This window comes from Protopterus annectens, chromosome 6.part0, assembly GCF_019279795.1.
Source record: "Protopterus annectens isolate FY-2018-M chromosome 6.part0, PAN1.0, whole genome shotgun sequence".
NCBI classification, from domain to species: Eukaryota; Metazoa; Chordata; order Ceratodontiformes; family Protopteridae; genus Protopterus; species Protopterus annectens.
Window position 1 is genome coordinate 1,097,839,803 of NC_056737.1, and position 16,468 is coordinate 1,097,856,270.

At 35.5% G+C, this 16,468-nt stretch overlaps 1 protein-coding gene across 2 annotated transcripts in view; it reads left to right on the forward strand.

Moving 5' to 3' along the window:
* The first annotated feature begins 4,435 nt into the window (after positions 1–4,435).
* The window catches only part of GPR68 (G protein-coupled receptor 68), a 125,766-nt gene continuing 113,733 nt past the window's right edge, over positions 4,436–16,468 (forward strand). Inside the window, exon 1 of one of the 2 annotated variants that reach the window (XM_044074713.1) lies at positions 4,436–4,875. The gene's annotated coding sequence lies outside the window, so the exon portion shown is untranslated. The remainder of the gene's footprint in view (positions 4,876–16,468) is intronic. The other variant, XM_044074712.1, reaches the window with a different exon arrangement.

A 16,468-nucleotide genomic window follows, 5' to 3' on the forward strand; every position in this document is an offset into this window, starting at 1 on the left:
GAGAAATAATTTTTTCTAAGCAGGATGGTCATAATGCAGTTCAGTAAAATCAGTGATTATCATAAATGGCATAACTTTCATTGGAAACAGAATTAATTTTTGTGCTGAAAGTGTCTATGACCCTCAGGATGCTCCTGTGAATTACACATGCCTTCTGTTGGAGAGTCAAGACATCTATCTGCAACAGTGGGGACTCTGATTTAGGGAAAAAGAGTCACAGGGGTAGCTGAAGTAGCCACTGGCCTGTTTATTATCCCAGGGGAAGAATATCAATGTTTGCATCCTCCATTGTGGAGAACAGAGCCTCTGCAAGTAGTAACAGTCTTAAGTAAAAGGAGGGACTGCAGCAGAAAACTAGTGCATGAGTGTACACAAGCATGTCTGATGCAGGGACAGTACAGCTGCACGTCATGCTAGATGGACAGAAAGAGAGAACAATCATCACAGCAATGATAACTCCCAACCTACCTGCCAAACCATGGGTCACCTTCCCCACAAAGCCCTAATCCCTAGTCTTTAATCCTGTACAGCTGGTAAGGTTATACTTTCTGAGAAGCTATGTGAGCCAAAGGCAATGGTGGGGGTGGGTCTTGATCCAGGAAGAGATCAACTTAGCAATCAGACTGCCATAAGGAACGGGGGGGGGGGGCTGGAAGAGAAAACTTAACATGACTACTGACTGTGCAGAGATGTAAATAAACATACTTCTTATGAATATGTAAAATGTCTACAGTTCGTCCCCTTTCATATATTACATTAGCTTACTTAGATGTGCAGGTATGATCCTAATGGACAGGTCACAATGCACAGATTAAGCCTTGGACCTGATATGCTGAAATATATATTAAGATTAGGAAATACGCAAAGTTCACCTTACGAGCCCCTTACAAAATAATAAGAAAAAATTACACTTAAGGTAAATAAGTAGTTCTAATTACTTTCCCTTACTGTACAAATTTCCCACTCTTTATTTATATATTAGAGGGCATGAATAACTGCATAAATGAGGGTGTGTCATGTGAAGAAAGTAATACTATATATGAGAACATCCCTGTCTTCCAGTATTATTAAGTTTTAAATACTGAGAGATTGTAATTAATGCTCAAAATAAGCAGATGAAGATATAGGAAGGCAGCTGTATTTGTGGATATACAAAGTAAATGCTAACAGACAAGGATTAGCAGAAGACGAAAAAAACTAAAACAGCCAGGAGAAGACATGAGCAAATGGGAGGTTATAGTACAAACTGAAAGATGACAATCAAAGGCAGCAGTAGGTGACTGATGCAATAAAGAGCAAAACCGCCTGTCTCGGTAAGTAAGGAGGGGCAACCATCATGAAGGAAAAGTACAGGGAAACACAAAAGGACGAACTGCATAAATGAGAGATTTAAATATAGTAGTGTTACCAAGAAGAAAAAAGCCGCGGTGGTGCTGCGGTAGCGTTGTCGCATCACAGCAAGAGGTTCTCCCATTCGATTCTCAGCTGGAGCACCTTGCGTGTGTGTGTGTGTGTGTGTGTGTGTGTGTGTGTGTGTGTGTGTGTGTGTGTGTGTGTGTGTGTGTGTGTGTGTGTGTGTGTGTGTGTGTGTGAAGTCTGCATGTCCTCCCCATGGTTGAGTGGCATTCGAAAGACATGCGTGAATGGACGTGCCTTCATTGAAGGTTGGGCATTGGGCTGGCACCTCGGCACCATAAAAAATTGACTGCCAATCATTAGCAGACCAGAGTTCCGCTGTGGCAACCCCTAACCAGGAAAAGCCGAAAGAAAAATGACAACAACAAGTGCTACCAGGAAGAAGTATGCTGATGGAGCTGTGGGGAATATAGTAGATAACAGTGAAAGAAGACCAAGGTTTAAGGGTGGAGTAAGTTAGTAAACAAGCACAGTATATAAGAGATGCAAGCAGTTCGAATGCAGTATTGACAAATAGCTAGTTCAACAAGCGTGGGCCACCTGTTTTGTGGGACTTCTTATTTGTATATAAAAATAACCTAGCTAAACTAATTACTGGTCCTAGCATGTAACAGCTAAATCATTTTGTCAGATGTCTCAAAACAAATAGCCAGAAATCAGATAAAAATAATTTCCAGTATATGTTTCACATTCCATCTGCAGACATGGGTCTATGTCAGAAGATCGAAAGTTCAAAGACTGAAAATCAAAATATTTAAAACCCAAAATATCAAAAACATCTTTAATGCAGGGGACAAGCTCCACTATACCCCTCATGTGGGGGGGGGGGGGCTGCACCCCCCATACCCCCTTCTAATTTATATAATTTCCGAGATCACAAAAAAGTGGTAAATGGGCAAATTCCATTTCTGATATTTTGAGTTTTAAATATTTTGATTTTCAGTCTTTTAAACTTTCAGTCTTCTGAAGGGGACCCACACACATATATGTTCAGGTGAAAAATAGTGTGCTGTCTATAATACATACTGTACTCCCAAATAAATCAGATGAATTCAGTTCTATAGCATTCAAACACATAAACAAGTTATGATCTGTGACCTGCTCATAATCCTCTACATTATTAAAAGAGTGTGCAGCCTACTTCTCATGTGGCATTTTTTTAAGTGTGGCATCACCGCCTTTTATGAAAAGTAACACCTCTACCATAGTTTATCACCTTGTTGCTTTATCAGTAGCATTAGTTGTCAAACATGATCAATTTCACAATCCTGTTTATGCGCATACTTGAAAGTGCACAAATATCTTTCATTATTCATCGAGTGCTTGCAGTTTCTCATTAAGTTTAGTGTTTTAAGAATTTATGTGATAGACAGTATACAGATTTTCTTTCCTTATATGTATTCATCCACTTATAGCCATCGTGATAAAGAGATGAAATAACAAGAATTGAGTTTTGCAGGTCCAGGATATTTGTTTGAAGACAAACTCATCACTGATGGGAAAAGATAGATCAAATATTTGAAAATCAAAAACTATGAAAATAATTTTTGTAAATACAAATTAATCAAAAAATGCATAAAAAGAGCAGTACACATAATTAACCATAGTATTTCTTGTAGGAAGTGAAGCCCCCACTTGCCATATTGCAGAGTGCATCATTCCATAACCCTAAACCTAAATCTAATACTAACTTTAAATCTTACTTTTGCCATAGAACTAAACCTAACCCTAGCACTAGAACCGAGCTTCCTCAGAACAGTGAACAAAGATAAAATACAAATAATTAATCAATTAACTTTAAAAGCAACAGAGCACAAATTACTGAATATAAAAATATTCAATGTACATAAATTAACTGTGAAGAGGCAGTGTGCTTGCTTGGATTGCTGCCGGTTTGTGTTTTCAACTTAACCCTAGCACTAGCATTAACCATATCTCTCAACCACTTAGCACAAGAAATCTGGACAAAGGCCCAAAATAGGGACACGTTTTAAATGTTGTTCTTATAAATTTAAGAATAATATATTCTGCATTAGCATGCATTTTCTAAAGAGTATGAAGTCTGAAACTCAAATGTCTGTCATTATTTAGTGACTTCAATCCTCTGTGATTTTCCAGGAAACCAAAAATTTTATTAGGAACAGACTAAAAATATGAGCCAGAAATCTAGACATTTGGCAAAAATCTGGACAGGTGAGAAATTAGGTATTAACTCTAACACTAACCTTAAACCCAACTGTAATACTAACCCTGAAGCAAATCCTAATTTAACCATAAATATAAAACTAAAGCAAAAACTAATCACAGCCTTAAAAGTAATTGTTACCAAAATAAAAACATCAGTCTTAATATGAATTTGAAACCTTTCTCTAGCCATAAAGTCATAGACATGCACAAGTACTTCACCAACCAAATGGCACACCATTTACAGCAGAAATGCACAATTCAGATTCTTATTCAGTGTGGCTTTCTCACAAAACAAATTCCACCAACAGTGCCCAAAAAATATGCTCTTGGCCAAAATGCCCAAGGACAATTAATCTGATCCTGAGTACCTCAAGTAACAGGTCAGTTTTGAATGATAAATATCAACAACTGAGGCAGATTTCCTATCTATTGTTCCCAGTTTAGGTAATATTGGATGCTGACATATCTGTGCATGACTGCAGATAAAGATAAACAATGTGAAAGTGCAATTAGTTGGAAAAGATGGTTGTTACTCATTTTTTATGCAAAATTGCTACAGTAACAGTCACTAGCTTTTTAACATTAATGCTATTTTAAATGTGTATAGGCATATAACAGGAACCTGAAAATAGCTCTTGATGGAGTCTAGCTCAATGCAAGCAAAACACCTTTTTTTATTTTGTTCTGACTCTCTCACAAACCACAAGCAACTTCCTCTTTCATTGCACTTTGCAGACACTAGCTAAAAGTATACATAGTAGCTTTGGCCCTCCGTGAATGGTGATAAAGTTACAGTGTAATGATGTCTGTTTCTTTACTGGAATGATCAACATCCTACATTTTATTGACATAATTCATTTCAGACACACTATCTTATTTGCAGAAGAATTCTTCTGTTTGCCATTTCTAGACTTTTGTGGATATAAGCACTGTAGCCTATAACTTCATATAAAGTCTGCAGAAAACTGCCTGGCGTTTGAACCTGCTCTCTGTCAGAACTCAGAACACTGAATGGACAATCTGCATCGTGTTCCTTGAAATTGTCGATGTCCCTTTAAGGACTGGGGCCATATTGTACTATACAGCAAAAGATCTCTCATCAGTTTTTTTTCAGGAAGTGGAAGTAGAATGAAAACCAACAAGCAAATTATTTTTGCCAACACATTTCTTCTGCATTTTTGGTGTCTTGTGAGCATCACAGGTACACCAGCAAATTAAAGAAGATTTTTCTTTTGAGGATGTTTGCCTTGGTGTGGTTCTGAAAGAACAAAAGTAAGTGTGCAGATTTCATTTATACAATAAGTTTCTGTAACATACGTCATTTACTAAATACTTAAAAGTTTGCATTAATCCATATTAATTTAAGCATTTAAGTCCTTATAAAAGAGCAAGTGCTTTATGTTTCAGATTTTGTCCATGAATGTATGAAAAACTAATTCTCCGAGTACATGTGTACAAAGAGATTTACATAAGAAAAATGAGCACAAATGTTTTAACTTTGGCATGATGACTAATAAAACAGGAATCATTCCTGGAGATAATGTGAGAACAATCCAGGTTTAATTCCTTTAATACTGTTTTTATGAGAGAAATTCACTAAATCAATGGAGCAATAAATGTTATAGAGATGCTTCAACTATCATATAAAAGGAAAAGAAACAATTCTAGAAACAGTAAGAAATGCTGCTTACATGTAGTACTGTGTACCTCTGACAGACTAGTGAAAAATTAATTTAGATAGGAATTTAGGGAGAAAGCGTATCTCCAGTTAAGCCTTGGCAATATAGTTTTTGAATATATGTAACTCATTTAAGGGGAGATATGTAAGTAACATTCTATGAATTATAAAGAGTCACAATGAGAGACTGACTGGTGAATTGACATCCTGGGTCACATTCTAAGCCTGAAGATAGATTCAAGCACCTTCTAAGAAGTCTTGTCTTCCTTAGGGTTGAAGTTTCCATCCCCCAGTACATTTATAATTGTCTGCACTGGTGGATAATGATACATTTAAGCGCAAAACAACAATATAAAGGCTGGGTAAAAAAGAAAAAAATATTTCAAAACCTTCTTAATGGCAGATATCAAGGGGTAAATGCAAGTAAATTGAAACAAATCCATGCAAAGCATAGACCTTCGCAGTTCAGTCTCAGTGTCCAGACCAGTACAACGTGTGCTTGTTCTTCTGTATGTACCTCCCATTTTTGTAGGTACTGGTGTGATACTTTGACCAGCATAGGTTCAGCTTCCAGGTATTTCAAGGATCATGATACCCTTATGATAACATATGCTACTTTCCAAAAAATAAAGGAATAACTGAAGAAAGCAGGTGACTCGATTATAAACTCATTTCTTACATGGCAGTAATGTTGTATGTTGAAACAAGCTCTAATTTGATTACTATTAAACATGCATAAAGGTGTTCATAAACATTTGAAATAATTAGCCGCATTGTTTACCTTTATTTTCTCAGAATTCAACATTCAGTCATAAAATAAACACCAAGCTCTCATTTTTACCATGTGTTTCAGGCCATTTGCATTCCCACAAAGTTATGTTCCTAATTAACTGTTTTTATCCTTCAACTAATCAGATATCTACTAATGTTTTATGCCGCACTTTTTATTATGATAAAACACTATGATGAACAAACTAATTTAACTTAAAGATAGGAAATACAAGCCAGTTTCACTTCTGCTTTATCCCGGCACTTAAAAGGACACTATCTTATATGAGCTATTTTGTTTATTTGAAAAAAAAGCATGCAATGAAGTATGTGATTAAATAAATAAAGATGAGCTAGGCACATCTATTATTTTAGGTGAGTTATGTATTATTGTTATTATTTATTTCCAGTGAGCATTCTGTGGCAAGAATTCCTGGACTTTTTATTTTAATTATACAGTTTTGTTATGATCCTAACATTAAGCAGAATATAAATGTACTGGGATAGATTTTAAAAACAAAATAAATGGGGAAAGAATAGGACAACTACAGGTAAAAGCACTAGAATTACATACAAGGCATATTTTCTGTTACAGTAAGACAAAGCACACATCTGTGTAAATGAATGAAATGGGTAAACATAAATACAATTAATCTGCTGAGATACATGTCCTTTGCTCTAGATGGTTTTTTAGGGTCTGATGTCTGTAATGTTACCAAATGTGAAGAAGACATCTGTAGTTTAACATTCTTGAATCTTTAATAAAAGCCCTCTAGAGTTTTGCACAAATTTGGTATTTGTGAGCAGCTAATTATAGAAGAACCATAAAATAGCATCACTTCAACTAACTGCTCCTGGTATAAAGCAGTACATCAGGAAAGCAATATACCAGTCAGCTACTGAACATTAGGATTCTGATAGAGCTCCATCACATGACTCAAATTCGGCATCGGCATGGGGTAAAGGATTTAAATACTAAGGCTGGATGAGCTTAAAAAAAGATTTTCAGAAATATCAGTCCTCAATAATGGTGAAACTAGTGCTATAAAAGTGAATATTCTACCCTGAAAAGTACCTGGCCTGTAAATACAACATGCAGACTTAACTTAGGAATGAAATCAGAATTTCGATCATGTTGTTAATGCATCAAAGGTGGAAGTTTGACCTTTTGCATAGAACACTTTACGAGGAAAGTCTTAAAACATTATTCACCTCTTCTGCAAAATAGGTCTGGAAATATAAGGCATTCATATTTATCAATCCTTTTTAAGGTTCGACTCAATGTACAACATTAAGAGCCTTCCCTGCTTGTAAAAGTGAAGACAGCACAAGGAAACACACTGAACCATGAAGGGTCTAATTACATAAACTCTAACATTATATTTTCTTTTCTTCTACCTCTGTGTTTTACAATATTTATGATTTTTATATGGTTCATTCTTACTAGACATTTTATACACTACTTTATATTACATCTAATAAAACAGTAAATGAACAAAACAGCCCACATTAATGTATTGGCTATGTAAATCTTTCTAAAAGGGTTCCATTTAATTCTGGAAATTCTTTCTGCAAATGTCAATGGCATGCAAGCAGCAGTAGAATGGTGGAAGAGCATATAGAGTTTTGTAAAAAAGAAAAAAAAAATAGTTGTAAGAATCATACCTTAATGACTCTCTCAAGGAAACAAAATATTGGTTCCCTATTAGAAGACCGAAGACGCATTCTTTGGAATGCATCTTGGTCGAACTCAAAAGCCTGAAAAGGCAAAATATCAAAACGGCTTTTAAGCAAATTATTTCCCTGGGAAACAGTTTGCTTGGTTGCTTTGTTACTTTACTGTTTTTGGCACTGTAGTGCGGTCTCAGAGTTGGTATATTTAAGTAGGGGGTGTGGAGGGCAAAGCCCCCCACTTAATGTAATGTTTAAAGTTTTTTTGTTTTTTTTTTGTTGGAACAGCAATTTTTTTTCCCTAGGAAAATAATCGCTGCTCTGACAGAAATTGTAAGCTTTCGCTTACATAGGGTCGATTAATCACCCTTCACTTTTTTAAGTGTTCGGTGATCTAATATAGACCCAAAATATTAACTAGAATGCATAGGTCAAGCACATGAATCTTAGTACCAGTAGTTCTAGAAAATCAAGCATTCCAGTTTTGAAAAAAGAAAGGTATGCCCAATTCCAAAACACTTACTCTCAGTCAAAGTGACTTATTTAGGTGTGAACCTGCTTTACAGATAGGCCTTATACTGGGTTTAGTCACTTACAAGAGGAAGTCTTTTAGAATCTTTGAAGTGACTTACCCGGGTGTTAAACTGCTTTACAGATAGGCCTTATACTGGATTAAGTCACTTACATTGAGACCAAGTCTTTTGGATTCTGGTCCTTAATAGCCATTGATGGGTTGCAAGTGTATATGGGAATTTCAGGAAGGGTATTAATGGCTTTGGACAAACATAACACTCACAATATAACTTGGGTGTCCCATTTGGGGAATATGCCACATTTTTGGATGATAGTGTTTTAGGTTTGTAGTGTTTATCAGTAATAACAGGGATGTTTGGGATATAATAACAGATAAAGACTTGGACTGATCTAAACCAGCAAGGATATGTTTCCAAATATAGAAAGGAGTGGCATTGAAAGCATTTTTTGAAGATGAATCTTAACTGATATAATGTATCTCCTGCACCAAAATTATAAAAAAAAGCATACACGTTTTGCAAATATATACATTTTCTTTGAAAACTGATTTTTATGATGTCATATCTGATATCTCTATTTCCAAGTTTGTCATAGATAATCATGCATTCTTTCTTGGACCGTGGTAATGGTAAAATTGAGAAATCCAGGCACTTTAATGTTGAGTGTTCATCAGATCAAGACTTTGTGGCACATTTCTGTTTGTAACCAATTTTTGTCACATAATGTCTAACTTGGTATAATTATTTAAACTGTAGATATTTTTGTATTATTTTTGAACATTGACAAAAGTATGGTTCTTAAAATGATTTTAGAATACTTTGAAGGTTTTCTCTCAGAGCTTCCACTGAAAATGGTCACTTAACCAGTCATACTTTTCCCAGTAATCAAATGTCAACAAATGTCAATAAATAAATAAATAAATAAATAAATAGCTTTCTTCTCAGCCACAAAGACTTACCAGAAGCATAATGTCAACAAACGTCTTTTATATTGTAAATAAGAAGCAACCAAATGATACACTGTGACTGTTGCTAAATGATTCTGAATCATTATCATGAAAGTACTGCATCTACAGTTTAGAGGTACAGAGGGAAGTGCAGAGGTTGTGGCAAAGTGTTATTTGTTAACTATGTAAAGTATGTTAAACAATATAAAGAAAAAGCTGTACTTAGAAGCTAAGCATTAACTGGATATATAATCAGTCATCTAGCATACAAATGTATATCCACAAGCATGAACAAACAAAGAAAAATTTTACCCTTGCAGGCCCATCAGTGACATAGAGAAAATGTGTGTGTGTGTGTGTGTGTGTGTGTGTGTGTGTGTGTGTGTGTGTGTGTGTGTATATATATATATATATATATATATAGATATATAGATATATATCTATGAGTTTAGTTTGAATAAACAACATTGACTTTGATCGAAACACAAAACATCAAACAAACTCATAGATGATTACTATTCCATATAATTCAACATTTACTTACTGAATATATAAGCAAGGTGAAATAATTCCTGATAAATAGGTAGTATATAAGAAACATTTAATTCTCCAGGTTTGTCAGTTATTTGTATCGTTCAAGAAAAAAATGGCTGAATTTCTATTTATGATTTTCAGTGGACAGACATAAATCTGTTATTAGTTTACTATTGAAAACTTGAAACTGCATACATCGACCGGTCACATGGTTGACCCAAAATCTTCAATCCAGAATGGCAAAAATGTAGCCAGGTCAAAACTGAATACATAGACACCTGTAGTTCAATGTATTTGACACAGCAGGAGGTGACGTCAGTCACCCATGTTATGCAGATTACCGGTCCATGACATTCCACAGTCAACAGTACATGTATTTTACTATTTTGCAGGGAGACAAGCCCCCCTGCACCTCCCACACCCCCTGCAAATCATATATACCAACTCCGATAAAGCACTACAATGAGGAAATGGGTTAACTCCCTGTTCCTCACTGAACCGCAATCTCCGTTCACAATGCCAAACTCAGATAATCGAACTGCACTACCCATTCGCTGTAGTGTATTCAATGTTATTTGAGTCGGCATCCTGCTGATTTGAAAACTGCCTTTTGATCACATGCCAGTCAACAGCACTCACTTTGCAGATTCGATAGTAAACCCTGCTATCAGAATATACTCCTCTCTCTTACGTTACACCTGTCTAAAAGGATAATCAATATATTTGGTATCGATTAACCTAATGTTTAAATACATCTATTGTTCAGTATAATTGTATTTATTTAGGACATATTCATATAATTACAGCATAATGATTAATCAAGTGGTTAACAGAGCATCATGAGTATTTTATAAAATCAAATGTTTTAACTCTAGGACAGAAAAGGTTTCAGCTTTATGATTTTGAGATTCTGAAATTCAATATTTCAGGATTTCGGGATTATAAAGTGAATCCATATATATATATATATATATATATATATATATATATATATATATATATATAAATACATATATATCTATATATCTATATATATATATATATATATAGATATATATATATATATAGAGAGAGAGAGAGAGAATATATAGAAAGTGCACAGCATATCAAACATCCATTATTCCTACAGTTGCCACCTTTTCAAATGGCCAGTGTCTGATTCTTTCCTACAAATGAAAATTATTGCATGAAACTTATACCCACACATACTGCAAAGGACATGACACCACACTTAATTCGCATACATATAAATGTTTATTTGTGTACTATTTCAGTTGTTTATGCCATTTCTTATAGCGTTTACGTGTTTGAAATACACAATAACTGATTAATGCAACTCTCAAAGAAAACATATGATACAGTAATCTGCAAAACATAACATACTTTGCTGTCTAGGCTAAAGTCTTCCAAGTAGTACAACAGTAAAAAACACACTTACCTTAAAGATAAGAATCAATCAACACTTAATTACAGATGTACTTCAACAGCCTCCAATTACACTCTGTACTCAACCCCTAGGGGGAAAAGTATCAGTTGGCACAATGTAAATGTATCTGTTACATAATAATTCTTAACTTAAAATGTCACTATCACACTGGCAAACAGAACTGTGTGTAAGACAGTAAGCTCTAGCCAACCACTGTTCCGATGGTGAAACATATGAAAATGTACAGCCATATACCTTAATGTTCCTTATTACTGATATCCCTCACATGTTGTAACAGCCTAGGTTAAAAACAATTCATACCCCTCCCACATAAAATGTCTTACAAGGGCATATAACAGTGTTCTCCATACACCGACAACCATACTGTACAGGGTCATACATGTTTTGTCTAGCTGTAGGCCTCATATATATGGACCCTACCTCACAATTTGTGTGGGAGTCCACAACATCACTGGAATTATAGCAGGAATGTCAGCACTAAATACAACATTACCTATCAACCTCTTACTACATGACATCTGGACAAAGCTTGGTATATAGATGGAAGACAGAGGCTGAAACACAGGGCCATATTTGAAATATTGCTGTTATACACTGTGAAAGTTTCTGGTGTTACAGGATTGGTTGCAACATACCCTTACTCAGGAATATGAAGTCAGAAGCACAAATGGTGGTTGCCATGTACTGATAGCAATCAACAGAGAGAATGCCACTGATATATCAGGGACAAGACCTGTGTGGGGAACAGACAAAACATAACAGCCAATCCTCTGGCCATCATGTGGATAGGCCCACAGTTGAGAGCTATGCAGAAAGACTGCATTCCATGCAAAACTAGCATGTACACACAAACTCTGTAAAACTAGCAGTATTCAATGCATATAACAGTAATACTCACACACTGTCCATAGGTCTGGAACCTTATACAAGCATGTAGTTAGCCGGTGTCCAGAAGAACTGCTGTAAGAGGTAGTGCTACCTGCTGTCTGTAACACTGCTGCCCACTCACAGAAAGGATGTCTTCCATACAGGAAAGGGACAATGCCCACATGACGTAGTCATTTATAGTAGTGGGTTGCTATGACATTGGCTATTGGAAGAACTACACAGCTTCCTGCATGCAATTGGCAAGTGGGGAACACCAATTGGTGCAGAAGCCATCACCTGATCATGAGCATCACCTACAAAAGCCATGCTGCAACTATTCAAACCAGCTGGATCCCTGTAGTGGGGGGGGGGAATAAAAAGAAAGGAAAAACAAAAATACTACTAAAAAATAAAAATAATACTAAACAAAACAACAACAAAAAAACAAGGAAGGCATCATCAAGTGTAACACAGAAAAGAGCATACTAATAAAACAGGTATGTGAAACATGTCAGCATGTAATTGAATGTAATACTTGGTCTGTAGTAATAGGATAGATGATTTTGAAAGCTCTATATGTGCCATCAAGACTTGCTGTAATGATGTCCTGCTAAACAACTGCTATGGACATAGCATCTGGCCCTGTGGGCAATGGGCCAGACTTGTTAACTGTGCAGATCTGCAAAGAATGTCAAGATTTAAGCAATCATAGTGTTTGTTCTGTTCCTCCAAACATCTATATTAGTCTTGCAAATAGCTGAAGGTGGGCATAATGAAGTCATGATAGACACATGAGTTTCAGACCCCAGCACTTTCAGAACAGTCATGGTAATGTGAAATGTATCATGCACCTATTTTCATTAACACCTTAGTTATAATCACATATGCAGTGTATTTGTCTCTGCCTTTCCTTGTCTAGCACGTATTTGCCTTGTTCATGCCCTCTCATTTCAGTTCTGCATCACCTTTCAACAATCTTTGTCTGTAGGTCCTCACTAGGCCCACCTTCCTAAAATTCAAATGCTCTTCCCTAGCTCCTTCTTTTCAATTTATCCTCCCTCCAAACCTCATGCTCCCCCATCCAACTTCTTCTGACTGCATTTAACATATTTATAATGGGGGCTGGTGAGGGTTGACGGCTGGCAAAATGGTTATGGTGTTTACCTCAGAGATACAGGTTATAGGGATTGATTATCACCTTTGAAGGGGGGAGTCACTGGTGGTCCAGTGGTTAGGATTCGGCATTCTCACCACCATACAACAGGTTCAATTCCTAGTCAAGAAGGCTTCGATGCATTTGGGGTTAGGGGTTGGTATAATGGTTAAGGTGTTTATCTCACAAACATAAGGTACAGGGTTTGTCTCTCACCTCTGAGGGAAATTGGCTTGGCTTAAAATGATCCACAAAGGCAGTTAGCCTAGTACTTATCTATGAACCTATAATTTACTTTTTTGTTGTTATTGTAAGACATACATGTACAGATTGCTGACTGTACTTTACATTATGTAAGAACTATATTGTCTCTAGCCAAAGTAGTAGCTGGAAAGGTTCCTAGCACCAGTTCATTTACCTAATTAGTAAATTAAAAAATGTTAATGAAACTCTTTAGTCTTTTGTGATATGGGAATTTAAGCATATGACAGTTGACATAAAAATGAAAGTGACTGTGTTATCACAATTAACATTTCCTTTGAAGACTGTTACTTTGAAAGGCCTGCTATCGGTAAAAATTATGGTTTGTGAAATTGGTTTTATATATTTATTAAAGTGCATGAAGTCTCATATTTTTGTTCCTTCCAAGTTATATTCAACCTAAGTACTTGCTAAAGAAACCTTGTGATGTAAGATTATATAATTATTTTAACACAGTAGGATAGTATGAAGCTAAGGATTTGATACCTTTAAATTATGTTTAGTAAATGCCAAGTAATCAAGAAAAGATAAAGCTTAATTTTTTCTTTAGATTTTGCATGGTTTACATGTCAAATGAGAAAAAGCACAGTCACCAAAACGGATGTGGGAAAATATGCCACAGGTCTACAAAAAGAAAAAAAGGAAGTGGGAAGCAAGTCGTGCTTCGTTTTTTCTATTTAGCATTAAAAACAGGAACAAACTAGCTGTTTAACATTTATGAGTTATACCAAGGGCAACCTGAAATATAAATTTGAGAAATGTGGATTAACTTAAAGAGGAAATTCTATGGGATAAAAGTAAACATTTTACTTGGGACATAGGCATCCATTGGAGAAGAAAATTATGGAATGGACAATATTAACAGCAAATACAGTGCTCAGTTTCTGTCTAGTAAGATACTTGGCTAAAGAAGGTGTTACTTCACATAGAATAAGGGAAAATGCATTCAACTGCACTCTGAGTCAGGGAAGAATGTGCTATACCACACTCAGAAGAATGTACTACACCGCACTGAGAGTTCTATGAAGAATGTGCTATACTGCACTCAGAGTTCTATGAAGAATGTACTACACTGCACTGAGAGTTCTATGAAGAATGTACTATACTGCACTTAGAGTCCTATGAAGAATGTACTGTATTGCAGTCCCTGTCAGGACAAGATATACTGCATGATGTAGAAATAGATATAGTTGATATAGATATAGTTATATAGTTATATATATATATATATATATATATATATATATATATATATATATATATATATATATATATATAAAACACTGTCACTGCTGTGATACAATCAGAGTCTTGGAGAGTACTGCTATAATATACTCATAGTCTTAGAGAGTACTGCAATTTATAAAATTAAGATTCCTGGGAAGAGATAGTACATTGCATTGCACTCAGGACCCCAAGGAATGTGCTTTAAAGAACCAAGTTGTCTGCTGTTTTACAATCTGCATAATTGTTAAATGTGCAAGTCCCCAAATGGGTCAATATTCTCTCATTAAGATGTCACCCATGGGCACCAGAACTACGGGGGGGGGGGGTACTGCCAGAGTAGAAATTACACAGAATCATTCACATAGCCATTTCTGAGGTAGCCACAACCTCAGGCAACAGAAAAAAGACAATGTGAGTACTAAAATTTATTTTTTGGCTGCCTGAGCTCTCAGTTACGATATAAAAATCTATGTAAGTGTTTCTGAGGCATACTGATTAACTTTTTTCATCAACAGTTTTGGATAAAGCAAACATAACAGCAGAATGAAGGCTCAAAACCAGGGACAGGTTTTACTATTATGTATTTATTTAAAATGTTAACAGAACAAACAAGCTTTCATCAGCATGCATTTTTGGAACAATGGAAGTAGGAAACTTTGTCTGGCATTACTGACTGACTGTAATCCTCTGCATACCTCTCAACTTTTGCTTAAGAATTCTGGAAAAGCAAAAATAATAGTGTAATAAAGAGCTAAAATCATGGACAGGATTTAAGCATTGATCTAATAAACTTAGAAAGCAGCTAGAATAATAGGTTTTGCATTAGCATGCATTTTCTGAAGGATATAAAGTCAAAGACTCAAATGTTTCATTACTTTGTAAGAACAATCTTCAACGGTTGCCAGAAAACCACAGCTATTATGAGGAACAGACCAAAATATGAGGCAATAATCTGGACATTTTGCAAAATTCTGGAGAGTTGAGAGGTATGATCCTGAGTGATTTACCATAAAATTAAATAACATATTTTACAAGGGACAGGGCAAAAAGATATGAGACAAAATCAGGGAAGTTCTTCACAATCCTAGACAGTTTATTTACTTATTTATTGATTGATTGATTGATTGATTGATTGATTGAATGATGTTTGTTTTCCAGGTAACTGGACTGGTCTATTAACCATTTTCAAAACACAGTCAAAAGTACAATAAAACATTACATCCGTGTACATACATTTTAATATTGAGAGGTATGTTCTACAACTGAATTTTAATTTCCATAATTTAGTACAGACCTGTGTGTTTATTGCCCTTCATCCAATGAATACCAGGCTAGGCTTTTGCTCTCCTGTCAAATAGCCTGTTTTAGGCAGAATTTTCCACAGAAGTACATTTCACTGGCGCTAGACTGGCTTACAATGTAGTAATCATTCTGCTGTATTTAATTATTCATTTATTCTCTTACAACCACTTTATGCTGTTCAGGATCATTATGGATATAGACAAAGATTTCCTGAAAACTATGAGAGTAAGCCATAAAAACAGTTTAGATTTATAGATTCATAGATGTTCCAAGGCCAGAGAATCTTATGACCATTCACAGTTTGCTAGTACCCTTCCTCAGGCTGCACCTCCTTTCTCCTAGAAGGCCATACTAGTAAAACCTAGAGTAAATTTGTGGATACCCATTCAGTCACTAGTTTATGTTTAAATTAAGATAGTAAATTGCTTTGCTTAACACATAGGGGAAGTTTATTCCAAAGGTATGGGAGATGATGCC